The sequence below is a fragment of the Pelodiscus sinensis genome, chromosome 10 (genome assembly GCF_052426305.1).
Source record: "Pelodiscus sinensis isolate ZL-2025 chromosome 10, ASM5242630v1, whole genome shotgun sequence".
In the NCBI taxonomy this organism is placed as follows: domain Eukaryota; kingdom Metazoa; phylum Chordata; order Testudines; family Trionychidae; genus Pelodiscus; species Pelodiscus sinensis.
In genome coordinates this window covers 42,884,848-42,906,369 of record NC_143061.1, presented here as the reverse complement: position 1 = coordinate 42,906,369, position 21,522 = coordinate 42,884,848, and the positions used below count along the sequence as shown (strand labels likewise).

General features: G+C 42.5%; 1 protein-coding gene across 1 annotated transcript in view; it reads right to left on the bottom strand.

Annotated features, from left to right (window-relative positions):
- SPSB4 (splA/ryanodine receptor domain and SOCS box containing 4) overlaps positions 1 to 20,826 on the bottom strand; it is a 224,978-nt gene extending 204,152 nt beyond the window's left edge. The window contains exon 1 of the mRNA XM_006134825.5: positions 20,690 to 20,826. The gene's annotated coding sequence lies outside the window, so the exon portion shown is untranslated. The remainder of the gene's footprint in view (positions 1 to 20,689) is intronic.
- Between the last annotated feature and the right edge of the window lie 696 nt (positions 20,827 to 21,522).

Genomic DNA, 21,522 nt, shown 5'->3' with positions numbered 1-21,522 from the left:
ATTTGTTTTCCTCAAAAAAGCCCCTATCACGAAAATGGCTTTTGCGGAAAAGCGTCCGTGCCAATCTAGACGCTCTGTTCCAAAAATGCTTTTAACGGAAAACTTTTCCATTAAAAGCATTTCCGGAAAATCATGCCAGTCTAGACACAGCCATTGTTTTCAAGTCATGTTGAACATCAAAAGCTGGGTCGATGAGAGATGAAAAGAACTCATGGTCCTAGCTTTTTCCCCTCTCTGCTTCTTTTTGGGATGACTCAGGGTGCATCAACACTGCAGGGCTTAACTCGAAATAAGCTATGCAAATTGAGCTATGTCAATTTCGTATCTTATTTCAAAATAGGAAGTGTCTACACAGCACTTATTTGAAACAGAGCACTCTTCCTCCGATTTCTCTTATTCCTCATACAATGAGTATTACAGGAGTCGGAGTAAGAAGTCCTCCAGAAGTCCTACACTATTTCAAAATAACTGCCTGCAGCATAGACACAGACTAAGTTATTTCATAATAGTGCTAGTTATTTTGAAATAGTGTTGCAGTGTAGACGTACGCTTACACTTGAGAGACAGGAAAGGGCAGCCCCGTCCAAGGAGAATGTGAAAACATCTTTACACACAGACACGCACACATCCACACACACACACAAACATCCATGTACGAATTGGTCACAGGCTTACCCTAACTACTATTTCAAAGGATGACGTGGAAACAAATATAATACATTATTATCTAGGTTAGCTTCCCCATTTCCAACCAATGCAGGCTTTGCCTGTTGAATCTTTTGTTCTTGTACCTTATAGGGAATATTCAACCATTTCAACCAGTGTGAAAACCCTTCCTACATAAAAGACTTTTAGTACATTACAATATGAAGCAAAACACAACTATTTTAAAGATGCTTTGTGTTGTATATTGGGTTGTAGATATAGATCTTGTTGTTATGGTAACTGAGTAGGTCACTGGGGTCAGCCCAGCTAGTCTGGGCTTGTTCTAGTGAGTTCTGTGCTATGCAATAAAATGGACACTTGCACCTACTCCAGCTCTCTGCCTTTCCACTGATTTCTTCCTATACTCTGAAACTCCCCACGACATAACAAGTGGCGACGAGGATGGGATACCTGTGCTGCCTCCAGCAACAAAAGAAGTAGAAGTCAATGTAAGAAAACAAACTCTTTCCGGCTGTTCTGGAAGGTGGGGGTAAGAACTGACTGCTACCCTGTGCAAACTGAAACTAAGATCAAGGAGCCCTGAGACTGGAAAAGAAAAAAAAGGGGGGGGAGTGCAGCAGCCATGGCTACACTTACAGGGCCACTGGGACCTTTTGAGGAGTCTGTAGAGCAATGGCACGTATATACTGAGCGTTTTGAACTTTTTGTTATTGCAAATGACATTAAAGAAGAGAAGAAGGTGCCAATATTTTTAAGTGTTGTAGGGGCTAAGACCTATTCTCTGCTACGCAGTTTGCTGCTCCCTGTTAAGCCAGAGACCAAATCTTACAGTGACATTGTGGAAATCCTGGGGTCACATTATGCTCCAAAACCACTGGTAATTGCAGAAAGGTACAGGTTCCATAGCAGAGACCAAAAAGAAAGTGAAACCATTGTACAATTTGTAGCCAATTTGAAAAAGCTTGCTGAACACTGTGAATTTAAAGAGATGTTAAATGATGCCATACGTGACAGGTTAGTGTGTGGCCTGCACAGTGAAGCTATACGGAGGCGTCTGTTAACAGAAGCTCAGCTCACCTTACAGAAGGCCATTGATATTGCGGTCTCCCTGGAACTGGCCACACAGGAGGCACAATACCTTAGTGCACCCCCTGGGGTGCATAAAATGTCCCAAGAACCTACTCACAAAACAGTGGGGAGCCAGGAATGTTACCGCTGTGGTAAGACAGGTCACCATGCATCAGAATGCTGGTGTAAGAACCTAGTGTGTCAACAGTGTGGAAAAAAAGGACACATTGAGCGTGCCTGTAAACAAAAGAAAAAGAGGCCTGTGGCCTGGCGGAACAAAAAGGAAAATCTGCATAGCATCGAGCAGATGCCTGATGATCAAAGCGACATCTTGTCTGAAGATGAAGTGCCCTGCTATGTTTTGTCTTTGAAAGGGGGCTCCCATGAATACTGGGTAACCCCACTGTTGGATGGCAAACCGGTACGCATGGAAGTGGACACTGGTGCAGCAGTTTCATTGGTCTCAGACTCGGTGTATAAGGAAAAGTTGAAGCATCTTCCACTTAAGGCAACAAAGATCATTCTGAAGACATATACAGGAGAAGCAGTACCCCTATTGGGCACTACTGATGTTAAGGTGGAACTAAATGGACGGACTGCAGAATTACCACTGTTTGTGGTGAAAGGCCATTACCCAGCCTTAATGGGGAGATCATGGCTTAGGAAGATCCCACTGGACTGGGCAGAAGTGCACCGGATGACTAAAGAAGAAACAGGTCTGACTGATATATTAAAGAGACATGCTGCTGTTTTTGGAGAGGATCTGGGAAGTATGAGGGGAATCACCGTGAAACTGAACATTAAACCTGGTAGCCAACCAAAATATCTGAAGGCCAGAACTGTGCCATATGCTATCAGACCAAAAGTTGAAGCAGACCTGGAGCGCCTAGTCAAAAATGGAGTCCTAATACCAGTTACCCATAGTCCATGGGCAACTCCAATAGTTCCAACATTGAAGAAAGATGGTTCTATTCGGATTTGTGGGGATTTTAAGGTCACTGTTAACCCTGTTTTATGTGCAGAGCAATACCCCCTTCCTCGCATCGATGACATCTTTGCGGGCCTGGCTGGGGGACAAATGTTCAGCAAGATTGATCTGAGTCAAGCATATTTACAGATGCAAGTTGAGGAGGAATCCCAAGAGCTGTTGACTATTGTGACTCATAAAGGACTTTATCGTTACTGTCGCTTACCCTTTGGAATAACTTCTGCTCCAGCCTTGTTCCAGAGAGCTATGGACCAGATCTTGTGTGGCTTGCCAGGAGTTCAGTGCTATCTTGACGACATCCTGGTCACGGGTGGGAATGAGGAGGATCACCTTAAGAACTTAGAGGCTACCCTACAAAGACTGGAAGAGTATGGCCTACGAGTCCGTAAAGATAAGTGTGCATTCTTTCAGCCCTCTGTTGAATATTTGGGACACATCATTGATGCTACTGGTCTTCATAAGTCCCCTTCAAAAGTTAAGGCTATTGTGGAAGCTCCACCCCCTCAAAATGTTAGTCAACTTCGCTCATTTCTAGGACTATTGAACTATTATGGAAGGTTTATTTCACAGCTAGCCACACTATTAAAACCACTTCACGAGCTCCTTGGCCAGAACAAGGTCTGGAAGTGGACTGACGCCTGTGATGTTGCATTTAACAAGGCTAAACGTGCATTGCTAAATGCAGAGGTCCTGACGCATTTTGATCCATCCTTACCTTTACAGTTGGCTTGTGATGCCTCCCCATATGGAGTGGGCGCGGTCTTGTCACATGTTATGCCCTCAGGAGAGGAGAAACCAATTGCTTTTGCTTCACGCACCTTAAGCACAGCTGAAACTAACTATGCACAAATTGAACGTGAAGCATTGGGAATCGTTTTTGGAATTCGGAAATTTCACCAGTACCTGTTTGGACGGAAGTTTACACTTCTCACTGACTATCGACCTCTGATGGCAATTTTTGGTCCACACTCAGGTATTCCACCAATGGCTGCTAGTCGTATACAACGATGGGCATTGTGGCTTTCAGGACACACATATGAGATCAGATATCGGAAAGCCACTCTACATGGCAATGCAGATGGTCTCTCTAAGCTGCCTTTGCCAGTCAAACATCAAGATAGTGGCCAGAAGGAAATCTTTTACTTTGAGCAGGTAGAGAACAGGCCCATCACTGCTGCACAAGTTAAGAGAGCAACTCGTGTTGACCCAGTACTCTCCCAAGTAATAGAACTAGTGATGCATGGAACATCTCTACGGAACTCTCAGGTCTCATCTGACCTTGTCCCTTACATGTCCAGGAGAACGGAGTTATCAACCCATTCGGGGTACTTGTTGTGGGGAATGCGTGTCATTATTCCAAAAATACTGAGACAACAGATGTTAGAGCAACTGCATTCAGGTCACTGTGGAATGGTGCACATGAAAGAAATTGCACGAAGCTATTTTTGGTGGCCTGGTTTGGACAGTGACATTGAAAAGAAGGCAAGAGCTTGTATTTCTTGCCAGGGTGTGAGGAATGCACCTCAATTGGCACCTCTGCACCCATGGGACTGGCCTGAAAAACCATGGCAACGTATTCATGTTGATTTTGCTGGCCCATTTGAAGGTAACATGTTTTTGGTAGTGGTAGATGCTCATTCCAAATGGCCAGAAGTCTGTATAATGCCTTCCACTACTGCTGAGAGTACTATCCAAAAATTACGGGGAATCTTCTGTCATTTGGGTATTCCTGAACAACTTGTGAGTGACAACGGTCCACAGTTTATGTCTCAGGAGTTTGGAAATTTTATGAAAGCAAACGGGATTTATCACATCACTTCAGCACCATATCACCCGGCCACAAATGGATTGGCTGAAAGGTTTGTCCAGACAATGAAACAAGCTTTGAAATCGGTTAGAGAACATTCACACGTACAAAAGAGTCTGGACACCTTCTTACTATCCTACAGAAACACTCCTCACGCTACAACCAAAGTGTCCCCGGCTTTTCTAATGATGGGACGTCAGCTACGCACGTGCTTTGATTTGCTGAAACCTTCAGAACCACGACAAATTGTGCCACGTCAGCAGGAAAGTCAAGTCATCAGGCGTGCATCCAGAGCAAAAGACCAAACCTTTAGTCCAGGACAGACAGTTTTGGCTCGGAACTATGTTCCTGGAGCTAAATGGGTCCCTGCCACTATTATTGCTCAAACAGGACCTGTTTCCTATACTGTCCGGACTGCGAAAGATCTCATCTGGCGGCAGCATGTAGATCAGTTATTGACAGGTTATTCCTGCCCCCGAGGCACATCTCCAGTTGAGTTGCCCGTCCTTCCCACTGCTGGTGAGCTACCATGTCAAGAATCACCTGCTTCTGACTCTCCTCCTCCATCACCACCAGCAGCGAACAATAACCTCCTCCCTGAGCAGGCTGATCCAACAGCCTCACCTGTTCCCACTTCAAGTTCCCAGCCCAGTGTCAGGCCTGCACCCATAACATCTTCGGGTGCAAGAACGCCGGATGTCCGCCGTAATCCACCTAGAGAAAGGAGGCCTCCTCAACGGCTGGACCTTTAGTTGAGATTAACTCACAGCTGGGAACTTGAGGCGTTCTACCCTCATTTCATAGTTAGTTTTTGTTTTCTTAAAGGGACATTTTTATTAAGGGGGGAGGAATATGTTGTATATTGGGTTGTAGATATAGATCTTGTTGTTATGGTAACTGAGTAGGTCACTGGGGTCAGCCCAGCTAGTCTGGGCTTGTTCTAGTGAGTTCTGTGCTATGCAATAAAATGGACACTTGCACCTACTCCAGCTCTCTGCCTTTCCACTGATTTCTTCCTATACTCTGAAACTCCCCACGACATAACACTTTGTCTTTTTCCTGTAGCCTTCTCTAACACCTGAGCTGGGAAACAGAAAAAATGGAGGCTAAAGCAACTTCATAACTGTAAACAAATTAAATGCTAAATCAGCAGCTTTATTATTAAACTATAAAATTATTAATATGCATCAGAAAGTTAAATTCAAAGACACAGGACAGCTTTCATGTTGATGAATAAATGTTTTCAAATTTAATATTATTTGCATTAAATTGCTTTAAATATAATTTTAAAAACGTATTTCTTTAAATAATTGAATAGACCAAGTTATCTAGCTTTTAAATATTAAATGTATAGAAAGATACTTAGAACACAGTCCTCCATACAATTGGCTATGGCAGCTTCTATGCACTTAAAAAAGCTTTTAACTCTAGATCTTTAGATCAGTACAAAGCAGTCAACTTAGACAGGATCTTTTAAAAAAATAGTTAGGCAAGAAACTCCCACTTAGCAAAGCCTGTTCTAAAGCTGCTTTTGCAAGGCAAATAAATTATAGTTTGCAACAGCCATACTCAAAATGTGGAAGTTGATATGAGCAGAAAAAAACCCAAAAGTAAGTTCAATGATGAAATTTGCTTAGCAGGAATTTTTATAAAGACAGTTATATGAATATGGTTAAATGTACCAAATGGGGAGTATAAGACGACCTTATATTGACAAGTTCTGAAATCACAAACAGAGCTGGTGACAGACTTTGCTTGGCCCTTAGCAAAGTGGCAGGGGAGAGGGGACTCGGATAGCCTCCCCCACTCAATCTTCAGTGATGACCAAACCACGCCACCGGGGGCTCCAGCAGTGATTTAAAGGGCCCAGGCTCCAGCTGCTACTGCTGTCGTGGTAGCAGCAGTGATAGGCCAGAGCATGGGCCCTTTTAAATGGCCAGGCCCTGCGGCAGGGGCCCCTTTTGCCCTCCCGTCAGAAGCCCTGGTCACAAGAGAGTTATGCATCTTCTCCCAAACAAATGATTTGAGCTTTTGTACTACTTTTTCCATTGAGAGGTCTCAGATCCAGCAACTAAGATATAAAGAGATGTGAATGCCTGTCTCTCTTATCTGCTAGATTCTCAGTAATGTTTGAGAATGTTAAAGTCCATTTTTTAAAATCATGAGTAGAGGTAGTTAAGAAAGTTAAAATATATTTCAATAAAAAATGAGAGAATGAGAGAAACATCTTGATTTTACATTAGAACAAAATATTTTAATTGTAATGGGGAGGGAAAGGAAAATTTAATTCGATGGGATGGGAAAAATCACTCGCATTTTTATTCCACCCTCCTCTTTCTGCCCCCCTCCCTCCAGTGAAATAAAGTTAAATAGATGAATTTCTACATCCTAACCAAAACAAAATAAAAATAAAAAAATCAACCAAAATGTTTCTAAGTGACTCTGATAAAACATAAATCTGAATAAATATGAGCTTTACTAACACTTATATGAACACAGGTCTCCTTGAGGTCCACCAGTGAAAAATAATCACCTTAGAAGGCCGTGCCTAGGTTAGACTTAAGTTCATTAATATTTACCTTAAATGAACTTAAGGTCCCAAACAGATTTCATGATTCAAAGATATGGACCACTTGATCTTTTAGATTTAAAATAAACTTTGGTGGAGGAAAATTTAAAGCAAAATTAAGTAAACCCTAGTATATCTTATTTTGACTAGGGAAGTCAGCATGTAGTCAAGTACACAATCAGTAAACTGATCAGCCTAGGCTTATCAGTTAATCCTATAAACTACACACAACACCCCTCCTCTTGTTGCCTCTGTGTATCACAGGCAGCAAGAGCTGGGACAGACAGGAGCCAGTGTCTGTGGGGAGCTGATTTTTAAGCTGGCTTCCCATGAGCACCAGATTGTGTGGAGCTGCCTCTGACAGAGAGGCAGCAGCATAAGAGGATAAGGGGAGGCAGGTGGGAGCTGGTACATGTGCGAAGCCAGCTTTTAAGCTGGCTCTTCACATATGCTGACTCTACAGAGCCACTCGCCCCCCCCCACACCAGGGGGACATGGGAGGCTGTTGTGGAGCAGCCTCTGTCCACGGTGGGTCGGGCTGCTGCCTCTGTATCTGTATCAGAGGATGTAGGGGGCTTCCCGGGAATGGGGCCAGGAGAACACTGGCTGCCAGTCCTTCCCCCAAGGACCATCAAATAATCATGTAACTGATAATATTGTGTGCATTTACATGATTATTCCTTAACACAGTATCTAAAATCCTTAATTTTGACATGTCATGGTTCCAATCTCCAAGTGATGGGATATGCCTTCATGGAATTTCCACCACTTACTTTTTTAAGATTGCACTTATCCAACATCTCGCATACTTCTCTCACAGCTTATTTCACTGTCACACATAGGTATAGGAAGTCATGAATTGTTCTTGGAGGATGTTCTATTGGAGAAGATTGATCTAGACATTTTATGTATTGCACTGCTAAAATACGCTGGCAAAGTTAGATGCTTTTTTATGACATCAGCAGAATTTGAAGCCACAAAAGGATTGTCTGGCTGTTGTGCCTACATAATTCCTTTCTGGATGCCTCAAACAGGGTGGAGATTTCTTTGTTGAGTGCCTTGGCCCCCAACTTGTCTATCATTTCCCAAAATATTTTCTCCTTTAAATATAAAATATTCAGATTCCCAGGTGGCCATTCAGAATTTCTGTGAGCTAGAGAGCTTAGCCTGTGATTTCACAGAGAACTGCAGGCTGAATACACTTCATTGCCAAGTTCAGTCAGACTTCTAGAAGTCTATGTAGGTATTTTTTCCACTATATTCATTCAGCTTATGAATTTACTACATATCATTTACTATATATATTCTTGCCTTACTAATGGAGTTCTAAAGCAGGGGTCAGCAATAAAATGGTGGCGATTTGCTAGTGTTAGCCTCTGGAGGACCACTGCCCCTGTATTTACCTGAACCTCTGCAGATATGGGAGATTGCAGTTCCCATTGGCTGTGGATCCATGGCTCCCAGCCAATGGGAGTCGCAGGACATGGTGCAGACTGAGACATCACTTCCTGCAGTTCCCATTGGCCAGGAACAGTGATCCACAATCAACAGGAGCTACAATCTCTCATAGCTTCAGAAGTGCAAGTAAATATAGTGGCAGTGACCCACCAGGAGCTAACCCTGGGGAACCAGATTCAGCCCGCATGCCGGTATTTGCTCACTCATGCCCTAGGATATGTATAATCGCCGTTTCATTTACATCAAAATGGCCGCCGCGCTGTGCCGATCAGCTGTTTGGCGGCTCAGCACAGTAGTCTGGATGCTCCGTGGTCGACAACAGAAGCATTTGTTGACCGCCCCGTTATGCCTCGTGGAATGAGGTTTACCGGAGCGATCGACAAAGGCTTCCGTTGTCGACCATGGAGCATCCAGACTACCGCGCTGTACCGACAAACAGCTGATTGGCACAGCGCAGCGGCCATTTTGATGTAAATGAAGTGGTGATTATTTAAATTGCTGCTTCATTTTCCTATGTCTAGTAAACTCATCTACATGGCTCCGTCGACAGAGCCATGTAGTCTAGACGTACCTCTAGAGCAGTGGTCCCCAACCTTTGGAGGTTGCCGGGTGCCAGGGGGAATGGCCGTTCGTCCGCTGGGCGCCAGGGGGTGGGGCCCTCCATAGCCGCGCACCCAGGGCCGGCGCCCCCCCCCCATGCGCCGCACGCCCGGGGCCGGAGCTCCCCCCCAAGTGCCACACGCCCGGGGCTGGAGCTCCCCCCAAGTGCCGCGCGCCCGGGGCCGGCGCCTCCTCCAAGCGCCGTGCACCCAGAGCGCGGCGCTCCCGGGGCCGGCGCTCACTGTGTGCCATGCGCCCGGGGCCAGCTCCAGCACCATGCGTGCGCCACATGCCCAGGGCCAGGCCAGCCCCGAGCACTTAGCGGGCACACACGAATGCCGTGTGGCACCGTGTTGGGGACCACTGCTCTAGAGTGTATACTAAATAGTGGATTTCATAAGGAAGAAATACTCTATTTGAATAGTTGAGATTGTTTGAACCAGTGAAATATTGTTTTGATTCCTCTTGCTGCAGTATACTTACGATATTTTTTGCCATATTTTATCAACCTTGCATACAAACCTTGTTGGTGACTATGTAGTTCAATATATAGTAAAATATGTGGTTCAGGAAATTTTGCAAGTTAGAATGCTGCCAGCCAGCACATGTCACCATCCTTGAAATAAAGGAAGTGTTCAGACCATTGCAGACATTTATGTTATTTTTCTCTTTTTATGTGCTATGAGCTAAATGTTGCTCCCCTTGCTCATAGGAGTAATCTCATTTAAACCAATGTGAGTGAGACAAATATGAGCAGACATTATTTTGGGATCAACTCTTGCAATCCTGGCTTAAATGATACTTACTCACTGAAATATTCCCACTGTAATGAAGGAAAAATTGCATGATTGGGCCCCTTCTTGTCTTTTTACATGATGATCTTTGTGAGAGATTTTTCTTTTACTACTCTGTGTATTCCTGATGGCTATATTGGTAGTAGCAACTAAATGTTGTACACAGGAATTATTCATATACATTGTTTTTGGTAGTTTCTTACATTTTTATATTGTTGATATATGGGACCTTTTCCCTTTTCTTTTTCTATTCGATTATAACTCTTTGTTATGTCCTTAAATTCAGATTTTGCTTTTGTGCACCCACCCCCAAGATTTAGAAATTGAAAATTATCATGTTAGTTCCTTTTAATATGGAATTAAAACGTGCTCTATTATTTTTTTTAAAGAAAAGAGATAAAAGAAACAAAACTTGTTGAGTTCTCACCAGTTATGCTGACAATGACATACAATCAATCTAGCCAGCTGAGCAACACATTTTGCTATCTATACTTTGTTATAAGTTAGCCTTGAGAATGATTTTTGCTCTCAGTAAAAGAAAGGAAAGACTGATTTCTGTTATAATACTAATTCATACTGTTGACAACCATTACTTTTCATTTGGAATGCATGGAAACCTTAAAAAAAATCAACATTCAGGTCATGTAATTATTACCAGATTAACCTTGAAATTAAAGACACTTAAGCCTTTTTCAAATTAAAAGGTGGACAGTCTAAGTAGGATCTAATTACAAATAAGTACACTTAAAGCTTGTCTACACTGGCAAGTTCCATCGAGAAAAACTCTGAATAACTAAAATCTCTAAGTGTCCACATTACAGCATGAAAATGTCCCAACGTGCAACTGTTTTTTGCGACAGAAAATTTCCACCTCCGTGAGGGACTTTTGTCTTTTCCCTGACCTTTATGGTCAACAAAGAACAGTGTGGACTCTGTTTTTTGCTTTGTTGAGAGAACTGGCTTCCACCAGTATCCCACAATGCCTTCCCTGTGATGTCTGCTGGCATGCGCCCCTCCCCTTTCAGGGTTCTGGAAAGTACCTAACAGTTGACTGACCTGCTCCTTTTGAGGAACAAACAAAAAGAGCAAACCATTAGAATGCTCATGTTCTGCCCTGCTAGAAACACAGCAGCAGGCAGCCTGCTGCTGCAGGAGGGAGTCTGGAGAGACTGCTGTGCTGCTTTGGCATTCCTCAGCATGGAGAGCTCACAGAGCTACTCTTGACGCTGCTCCCAGTTGAGGAGATTGTGGGATAATTCAGGGAGAATCAGAAGAAACGCAGGGATCAGCTCTGCCTTTCCACCACACTGCACTGCAGGATGCTTAGTGACATTACAGATAGAGCAAAGCAGAGGGGGCAGCTAGCAATGTGGCCATGAAATGTTCACAGTGGAAGGTAGGAAAACCAGTTTGACCGGCTTTCACTTTTGCCGACTTTTGCAAATTGATGGGACTTTTGTTGTCAAACCTTTCTAGTGTAGACATAGCCCCAGAAACACCTTGTCAGAAAAATATTGAACAGACAAGACAGTTCCAAATCTGAGCAGAAATTAAAATTCCATTACCTGCTTTAAAAAAAGTAAATATCTGTCAATTATATTAGCTAATTAGAAGAGAAGTAGTGATTATAACATCACCTAATCATAGTCTTCATTAAGTCAAATTCAAATGGTAAATCCTGGAAGCCAGGCTTTTCCCACAGTACTTCAGACAAGAAAGGGATAAAGTATGCATGGCTCTCCCCCTTCCTGCAAATAAGTAGATGTCATGTACTTCCATTGCACCACCTTTTCCATACCTAACCCATGTGGGAGGGACCTCCGAAGGGTCAAAGATTTATACCTGGGAGAAGGCAAGCCAGGGATGGGAAAAAAGCCAGCAGGAAGGGCAGGTAACATCTGTACACAATCTCCCCATTCAGGCAACCAGCTCAAATCCAATGGACAGTTAGTCCCACTGAAATTGTTTTGACTCTTCTGTAAAGCTCCTCCATGCTGTAGACAACTTCTCAAGTGGGGGCTTGAAGGGAATCAAGTGACAGAGGGATCCCTGCATGTGTGGGCCCATTAGTGCCGTGTCTCAGGTAGGCCAGACATGTAATAAGGATGACTTGCAGCCAGCATAGAGGAGCAAAGACCGTGACCTAGAGCCAATGCTTAATTTACAATGAAAGAGGTGATGGGATTCAAGATGTCAGGATTCAAGGCCTTTTTTTTTTAAATTTCAGAAATGAAGTGGGAAGCTCAGAGGTGCCAGGGCTGTGAACTGCCAAGCATAGATGTGCCAGGGCTTAGTTCTGGCACATATTAAGCACTGCCTAGAACCAGCACAGTAAAACAAAGACACTTACCCTGAGTATTCTGTAGGGGAGCACAGCAACCCCAAAAGAATGAAACTGTTATAGAGATCTCCCTCTATTCTGTCCCCCGACCCTCTTGCAATTTCTCCCACCAAAGGGGCTGATCTAGTCCTGAGTAAGGACTTCAGTTTTTAAAATTAGCTAATATATAATTAAATTATCTCTAGAGAGTGAGTTAACTCACAGAAATATGGGTCAAATGCAAATCATTTGCAGCACTTCAACATAGCATGAGCAGCAGATTAAAATCAGAATACAGTATATTTGTTCCACTGAAACCATTTCTCACTGAAGACATGCCATAAATGCCATTCATTCTATATGCACCTCACTTTTAATACTACTGAAAAAGACTCTCTAGGAAATAACTACTGTAGTATTTGAACATATTCATCATTGGTACTAATAGTACCGATTAGGCTACATGCACTCAGATCTCAAATCTGTGTATGAACCTTAAGTGTATATTCTATATGAGGTTGTAAAATCCTGTAATTACATGTCCATCAGACTTTGAGTATATTATTCTAAAGATCATTGCCATAGTTCATTGCAACATTATCTGCATTCCCAGCCCTTGTGGTTCAACCTCTTTAGGTTCCCAGGTCCACAACTTACAACTCTCTTTGGCGGAGATCATACCTCTCCTGGTCCTGACAGGGGTTCTCCCAGGCTACATTCTGTTTTTCCCAACAAGCAGACTGACTAAACAGGACAGCATTTTCTCTTGGATTACTCTTCAAAATCAGTGGAGAGAGGCCACCTGCTGTAGATTACCACATTGTTCTTTAAAAGAAAAAATAATTTTCCATAGGACACTCCCAGTAAATATCTCCCATATATCAGCATTATCTCTTATATGCTATAAAACTATTTTAATTTAAATAAAGTTATCTCAAAGTTAGACATCTTATTTTCTATTCAAGCTAGTATATATTCACTTGTCTACACAATTAATTGACTTGTTGATAAAGGAAATTAACAAAAGAAGTCTACAAATGTAGTTTAGTATTAAAGTATGGTTTCAATCTAGAGTACAAAATGTTTGAGAGTGTTCTAAATTTGGTAAAATTAATTATTCCATCCATATTACTTAGACAGCATTCAAAAAGCATTTTACAGTAGTCTTCTGATAATCTGGAACCTTTGGGACCTAGGTGGTGACGGATTATCGGATATGCCAGACTATCAGGAGGTACTATAAGATGGTTTTATATATATACACACACACACTGTATATAAAGTGTTTTTAACCCTTTCTATTGTAGCACAAGCACTGTCCAGAGTCACACAATACCAGTGGCAGACTGACTCGGTCCCGTCCGGTTTTGCTCAGTTCAGCTGCTGCAGCTGCGGCCTTGTGACTCGTTTTTTTCCGAAGCTCACTCACTAGGCTCTTGCCATTTTGATGCCGGACTATCGGGAGTGCCGTACAATTGGATGCCGGACTATTGGAGTTTTACTGTAGTTACTTTACAGATAAAGAAGCACAGAATTACAGAACATCTAGATGTCATCTAGTCCAGTCCTCTGCACTTGTGGCAGGTCCAAGCACCATCTAGACTATTCCTGACAGGCGTTCGTCTAACTTGCTCTTAAACATCTCCCAATGGTGGAGAATCTACAATCTCCTAGGCAATTTATTCAGTGCTTAACCACCTTGACAGTTAGGAAGGTTTTCCTAATGTTTAGCTTAAATCTCCCTTGCTGCAATTTAAGCCAATTGCTTCTTGTCCTATCATCTGATATTAAGGAGAATAATTTTTCTCCCTTGTCCTCATAACAGCATTTTAGGTACTTCAAAGCTGTTATATACCCTCTCAGTCTTCTTTTTTCCAGACTAAACAAACTCAGTTTTTTCAATCTTCCCTCATAGGTCATGTTTTCTAGACTTTTAATCGTTTTTGTTGCTCTTCTCTGGACCTTCTCTAATTTGTCCACATCTTTTCTGAAATGTGATGACCAGAACTAGATACAGTACAGGCAGTCCCCGGGTTACGTACAAGATAGGGACTGTAGTTTTGTTCTTAAGTTGAATCTGTATGTAAGTCGGAACTGGCGTCCAGATTCAGCCGCTGCTGAAACTGACCGCCAGTTCTGACTTACATACAGATTCAACTTAAGAACCCCAAGCTTCCCGAAGTCAGCTGCTGCTGAAACTGATCAGCGCTGATTCCAGGAAGCCTGGGGCAGAGCAACTCTGCCTCGGGCTTCCTGTAGTCAGCGCTGGTCAGTTTCAGCAGCGGCTGACTTGGGGACGCCTGGGGCAGAGCAGCTGGGGTGCTGCTGGGTTGCTCCAGTAGCACCGCTCCTCGGCGCTACTGGACCAACCCAGCAGCACCCCAGCTGCTCTGCCCCAGGCGTCCTGATTCAGCCACTGCTGAAACTGACCAGCAGCGGCTGAATCAGGACCTGGGGCAGAGCAGCTGGGGTGCTGCCGGGTTGGTCCAGTAGTGCCCAGAGCGGGCGCTGCAGGACCAATCTGCAGCGCCCCAGCTGCTCTGCTCCAGGGTCCAAAACAAAAGCGTGGTCTGCTGGGGGGGGGGCACACTAGCCGCGCCCCCCCCCCAGCAGACCAGGGACACGGGGAGCAGAGCCGCAGCGGCAGCGGGGTGCCGCGCCTCTGAGGCTTTGCTCTGGCAAAGTCTCAGAAGTGTGGGGAACCGCCGCGGCTGCGGCTTGAGTCCCGGTGCCTGTGGTCTGCTGGGGACGGTCCCCAGCAGACCACAGGCACCGGGACTCAAGCGGCAGCAGCGGCGGTTCCCCACACTTCTGAGGCTTTGCTCTGGCAAAGCCTCAGAAGCGCGGGAACCCGCCCGGTGCCTCTGGTCTGCTGGAGACGGTCTCCAGCAGACCAGGGGCACCGGAGCAGCTTACGAACGGGGCTTTCTTGCTCCGGAGCTCGCAGGTAGCAATCCGCTACCTTGACCTCCGGGGCGAGAAAGCCCCGTTCGTAAGTGCGGATCCGACATAAGTCGGATCCGCGTAAGTCGGGGACTGCCTGTACTCCAGCTGAATGCTAACCAGTGTGAAATACAGCAAAATCATTACTTCTCTAGTCTTGCTTAAAACACTCCTGTTACTACATCCCAGAATAATACTTGTGGGGTTTCTTTTGGAAACAGTATTACATTGTTGACTCATATTTAGCATGTGTTCCGCTGTGACTCCCAGAGTCCCTTCTGTAATATTCGTTCCTAATTAATCATTTCCCATTTTGATTGTTCCTTCCTAAGTGAAGTACTTTGCATTTGTCCTTATTAAATTTCATCCTGTTTACCTCCAGCCATTTCTCCAGTTTGTCCAGATCATTTTGAATTTTCATCTCATCCTCTAAAGCACTTGCAACCCCTCCTAGCTTGGTATCATCTGCAAACTTTATAGGTGTACTCTCTATGTCTTTATCTAAATAATTGATGAAGATATTGAACAGCACTGGTCCCAGAACTGATTCCTGAGGAACACCACTAGTTATGCTACTCCAGTTTTCCAACCCATCTAATAGTGGCTCAATGTAGCTTGTATTTCCCTAGTTTGTTAATGAGAAGGGGCATGTGAGATGTATCAAAAGCTTTACTAAAGTTTAGCTATACTGTGCTTAGTCCCTCCCCCCCCCTCCCCCCCACTCCCACACACATCCACAAGGCTTATTACCCCATCCAAAAAAACCCAAAATTGATCAGGTTTGTTCGGCAAGTTTTGTTCTTGACAAATCCATGTTGACTGTTACTTATCACCTTGTTATCTTGCAGATGTTTGCAAATTGATTCCTTAATTATTTGTTCCATCATCTTTCCTGGTACAGAAAAGTTAGACTGACTGGTCTGTAATTCCCTCTGTTGTCCTTACTTTCCTTTTTAGAGATGGGCACTTTTCCAGTCTTCTGGAATGTGAAATCTCTATGAAGGAATAGAAGTTCCTGATCCAAATAGCCCTCTGTTTTAGAAATCCTTAATTGCTTTTACAGTAACTGATCAAATGAAAAACTGAAAAATAAAATAGAATATTCCTATGATGCTGAAAACACTTATCTATATCAAAATCATTACAATGATTAAATAAGGTTCTAAAATATGGTAAATTCATTCAGCTACTGAATGAATTTATACCACATCACTTAACTGAACACATGCTAAATGACTGTAATTCAAACTTTACAATTTGGGAAGTTCTTGTCCCAACTGTTGACACTTTTACATGTGATCCTAAATTTGGTTTTGTTCCCCTACACATAGGTTCCAAACACTGATTTTGGTAACAGTGGCTGAAACTTCCTGAAACATTTCAAACTAAAGAAACATATTTAAAAACAGATAATTTAAGCACAACCCCTTCATTTAAAACATTGAGAAATAATTAAAAGAACAAGCTATAGACTGTGTAAGAACCACTTAACCATGCTCAGAGTGAGAAAAACATGACTTAGTGATAACTGGGAAGTACAAACTATATTGAGCTATTAGATGGGTTGGAAAACTGTTCCCAGGGAAATAGTTATCATGCTGGAACAGTATAACTAGTGAGGATCCTCAAGAATCAGTTCTGGGACCAGTGCTGTTCAATACTAGGGTTGCCGGATACTTTAAAAAGAAATACCGAACATGGTGGGAAAAAATTGGTTGAGGAAAAAAAAAGGAACAAAACAAAAGGCACTGCGCCTTTAAATCCCCATGCTCACCACTCCTCCCATCAGACGTGGCAGAGGTGGAATGTCCCAAGCGCCCATCTGTCCAAGAAAAAACAGAAAACACTGGACAGAGGTTGTTGTTTTTTTACTAGACAGAGGCCACAAATACCGGACTGTCCGGGCCAATACTAGATGCCTGGCAACCCTATTCAATACCTTCATCATGCTCATGGATGTTTGGCATGTTACATAATTATGCTTTCCCCAGCTCTGTTTCATGCTAAAAAGTAGGCAGAAGATACAACTAGTGAGTGTGACCTTTTAGTGATATTCTGGTCCTAAACTAAGCCACATTCATTGTGACCTTCTTCAACTCCTGTCAGGGTTATTCCCCACCCTGGCGCTCTGAGTGCAGATGGTGAGGGCTCACAAGAGAACTTCAAAGCCTTTACAGGCACTGGTTACAAAAAAATCCCCCTCCCAACCCCAGAATCACAATACACAGATTTTGGGGAATCACTGCCACCATCAAGTGCTTTTCTATCCCAAAAACTAGGAATGAACACTTGAAACCACCTCCCCCAGGGTACCCCAAGCTCTTTTGCCCCAAAAGAACTTGAAAAAAGAAAAGAGAAAACAAGCTGCAGTCTCTGGCAACTGACCCCTCAGTCAGAGGCATGCAGACAGACCTATCAGGACACAAGAATCACCTTAAAAGAAGTTATTTTTGTTACAAAACAAAAGATAAACTTCATAAAGCATTCTTGGTTGCTAGATGTTACAGAGCAACCAAGGAAAACAAATTTTAAAAGACAGAGAAAAGTCTCTGGACATAGTGCAAGGTAGTAAATGGGGAAGCGAGGCACAGAATCATATAGAGCAGTTCTTACTAAACCACAAAATAAAGAAAAATTACCCTGAACACAACTGGATTCACTTTCGCTTTGACTTACAGTTTTATCTTTGTTCAATCCATTCCCATGCCCCAAATTCCTTGGAGACATGGTAGTCCTGTCTGGGTTTAAATTATTCTGTCTCTCTCAACTCCTGGGCTGTGTCTAGACTGGCAAGTTTTTCCGCAAAAACAGCTGCTTTTCCGGAAAAACTTGCCAGCTGTCTACACTGGCCGCTTGAATTTCCGCAAGAACACCAACGACCTCATGTAAGATTGTCAGTGTTCTTGCAGAAGTGCTATGCTGCTCCCATTCGGCCAAAAGCACTCTTGCACAAATGCTTTTGTGCAAGAGGGCCAGTGTAGACAACGTGGTATTGTTTTGCGCAAAAGAGCCCCAATCGCGAAAATGGCGATCGGGGCTTTCTTGCACAAAACCACATCTAGATTGGCACGGACGCTTTTCCACAAAAAGTGCTTTTGCAGAAAAGCGTCCATGCCAATCTAGACGCTCTTTACCGCAAATGCTTTTAACGGAAAAACTTTTCCGTTAAAAGCATTTGAAGAAAATCATGCCAGTCTAGACTAGCCCTGGTTTATCTCTCCCACACAAAGAAAGCAGGCAAGGAACCTATAACCAATTCAAATTTCAACCCACTATCTCAATTGGTTCTCATGGCCCCTTCGTCAACACCTTTACTAGCTACCTGAGTTTAACCCCTTAGTCACCAAGTGCTGATCAGCACTCCTCCTGTCCATTACACCTCCTCATTCACCTGCCTCTTAATTCCTTAACTGCTTAACCAGATAGTTCCATTCAGTGTCTCAGCAATATATTAAGTGACAAATTTTGCCTTCAGGCAAATGTACCACATTCATTGTGTGCAGCATCACCAAGATTCAGTGAGATATATACACACTCTCATGAAGTGTGAGGGCAGAAGCCAATTCTTAAACAATCAAAATGGACTGTTTCCTCATTCGAAGAGTCACAACTCAAAATTTGGAAATTGATGGTCTTAAGATTTTTGTCAAGGATTTGTTGAGTGCATACTCTTAAGTTGAAAATCTAGTAACAAAATCAGTCTGGGTATCTTGAAAATCTGTAAATCCTCAGACAACAAAAGCTTCTAAAGTGGTATTGTCTGGCATGCTGAGAAAGTTCACAAAACTCAATAGGCCTGATTTTCCTCTCACTCATACTGGTTTCACTCCAGTGATTTCAGTGCAATTATTCATGATGTATACCAATGGAAGCAAATGGAGACTCAGGCCCTCCACCCTGGAACAATTTCTTAACCTGCAGATGGCACCTGTGGTACCATAGCCCAAAACCTCCTTATCCAAAATTTTATTTTCAAGATAACCTCTATACCTTTTGCATTCAGCTGGCAATAGCCTAACGTTGAGCTAACCAGAAAGATCAGAGATAAGGAATCGTCTACCATAATGCTGGGCTACTGAAAAATGAGCCTATCAAAACATAGCACTATAACCTTTTATAACCTATAAACACATCTACACAATCATTCTCAGCTGAAGCACTACATTTTCTTATTACAAAGATTTTACTGATGTAGGATTGCTATTATGAGGCTGAAGTAGTACCTGGGGGGAAACACCCAGTTTAAACTCCTTATCTTAGGCACTGAAAACTACCTCTCAGGTGAAATTCACATGCTTTTTCTTACCACAAAGTTTGGTATAAAGATTGGGAAGCTAGTTAGTTTTATTTGTAAGCCTTTTATACAGTAACAATCTATTGTGGTCTTCCCCAGCAGAGATTACACACCAAAAAAAGGGGGGGGGAAGAAGGGTAGAGCATATAAAATAGAAAGGGAAGCAGGGACAAAGATAAAGTGTAAAGAAAGGAGAGAAACAAAGACAGCGAAAGATGAGAGCAATAAAGAACTGAAACAAAATGAAGCCATAATGATGAGTCTACTGTTTGGGATTTTTTTTTCTCTGAAAAATAAATCATCACAATTTAAAAGTACTCACAAACTATTTATTCGCATCACTTGTTCTAAACTTAGAAAAAAAACCACCTACAACTCTGTCAGTGTGAACAGCAAAGTAAAAATTACAGCTGCAGTTGTACATTGCAATTTTTAGGAAAGCTATCATCAGGGTGCAAGGGTTAGCAAATACTTGCCCACAGGCTGGTTCTGGTTCCCCGGGGTTACATTTCACTTTCTGATGTACAGGGTATCTCTGAACAGATAGCCTTAATACAGCAGCTAGTGTTCAAAACAGGAATAAAAATGTACCGGGAATTTGGTACAGGAGAGCTAAAGCCAAAACAGAAATGAGCACTGAAGAATAAGCCTATCTGATTTAGGACTCTTAATTCTACAGTACACATTTCTACTTTGGCTTTATTCCTGACAGAGTTCCCAGTCCTTTTTTCGTCTTGTTTTTGAATGCTGGGTGCTGTTTTAGTAAAGCTATTACAGCAATATCCTGTGAAGCCTCAGAAAACCACACAGCAGAAATCATTCTCCTTTCCCATTCTATTCCCTCCATGTCTTTGTCAACTGACTGGTTTACCACTGTTTTCACCTCCCAACACAAGCAGAAAGTATTTCAGCTATGTGACACTGCTAAGCTTTTGACTCTGTCAGCATGAAGTATGAGATGCATCACAGCAGCAGCAATGGCTTTCCTTTCCTCCTCCAGTGGAAGTTAAAAGTTGAATTTTGGGGAGGGGAGAGGGAATCAGATGTTTCAACTCAAAATAATCCAATACTCTACCCCCTACAAACTACTATTACATAAAACAAACACACTAGTTATTCTCCAACTAAAATCATCCCATGTATAAAGTGATCTGATATCACAAGACATTTTTAAACAAGTACCTTGAAGTTTGTCTCTTCAGTTGAGGATTTTCATCTGCAAAAAAATAAAAACTTATCACTGGTCAACGTGACCGGTTTCTCCCCTTTCCCTTCTTCAAAAAGAGATGATTCAATACAAACCCCACCCTGGCAGCCAGACAATAAAGCTGCAAATAACTTATTCTGATCAAAGCCCCATCTGCTTGGCAGCAGCAATTCAACTGCACTTGTGGTTTTTGTATGACTGCAGCTTCTGAACTGAATGATCCTTTCATTTAGATGGAAGTTTAAACAAAATATGGTAATTAGCATCAACTAGTGTGGCTTTCATGGGTGCTATCTACAAAGAATTCTCTAATAAAAGGACTTTCCTGCTTTCCCATCCAATTACATAACATTGTTGAATGATATAATTTAAATTTAAATTAGCCAACTTTTTAAAGTCAGTCAACATTAGACTTCCTGCCTTAAACTATCTTTCAAGTGTTAGCAATTTCAGTTAAATATCAATCTTGACAGAAACAACCTTGATTTGATTCATTTTACACCAAGGTCTGTGTTTAATGTTGTTCAGTTTAACAAAAAACCACATCCCTGCATTTTGAAAAGTAACATTGCATGCAACATCAAATAAAATAAAAAATGTCAATCTTTGGTAAATTATAAAATTGCAATAAAACAAAGATGCAACTAAAGAATGAGGCATGTTCAAACTGGGTACATTACAATCAACAAAACTCATAAGCTCTGCAGAGAAAATCTTAACCAATATAATCCATTTTAAACTGGTTTATTTAAAACTAATGTATGTTTTTAAGTTAGAATAAGGCCACACACCCCAAAATTTCTGATCA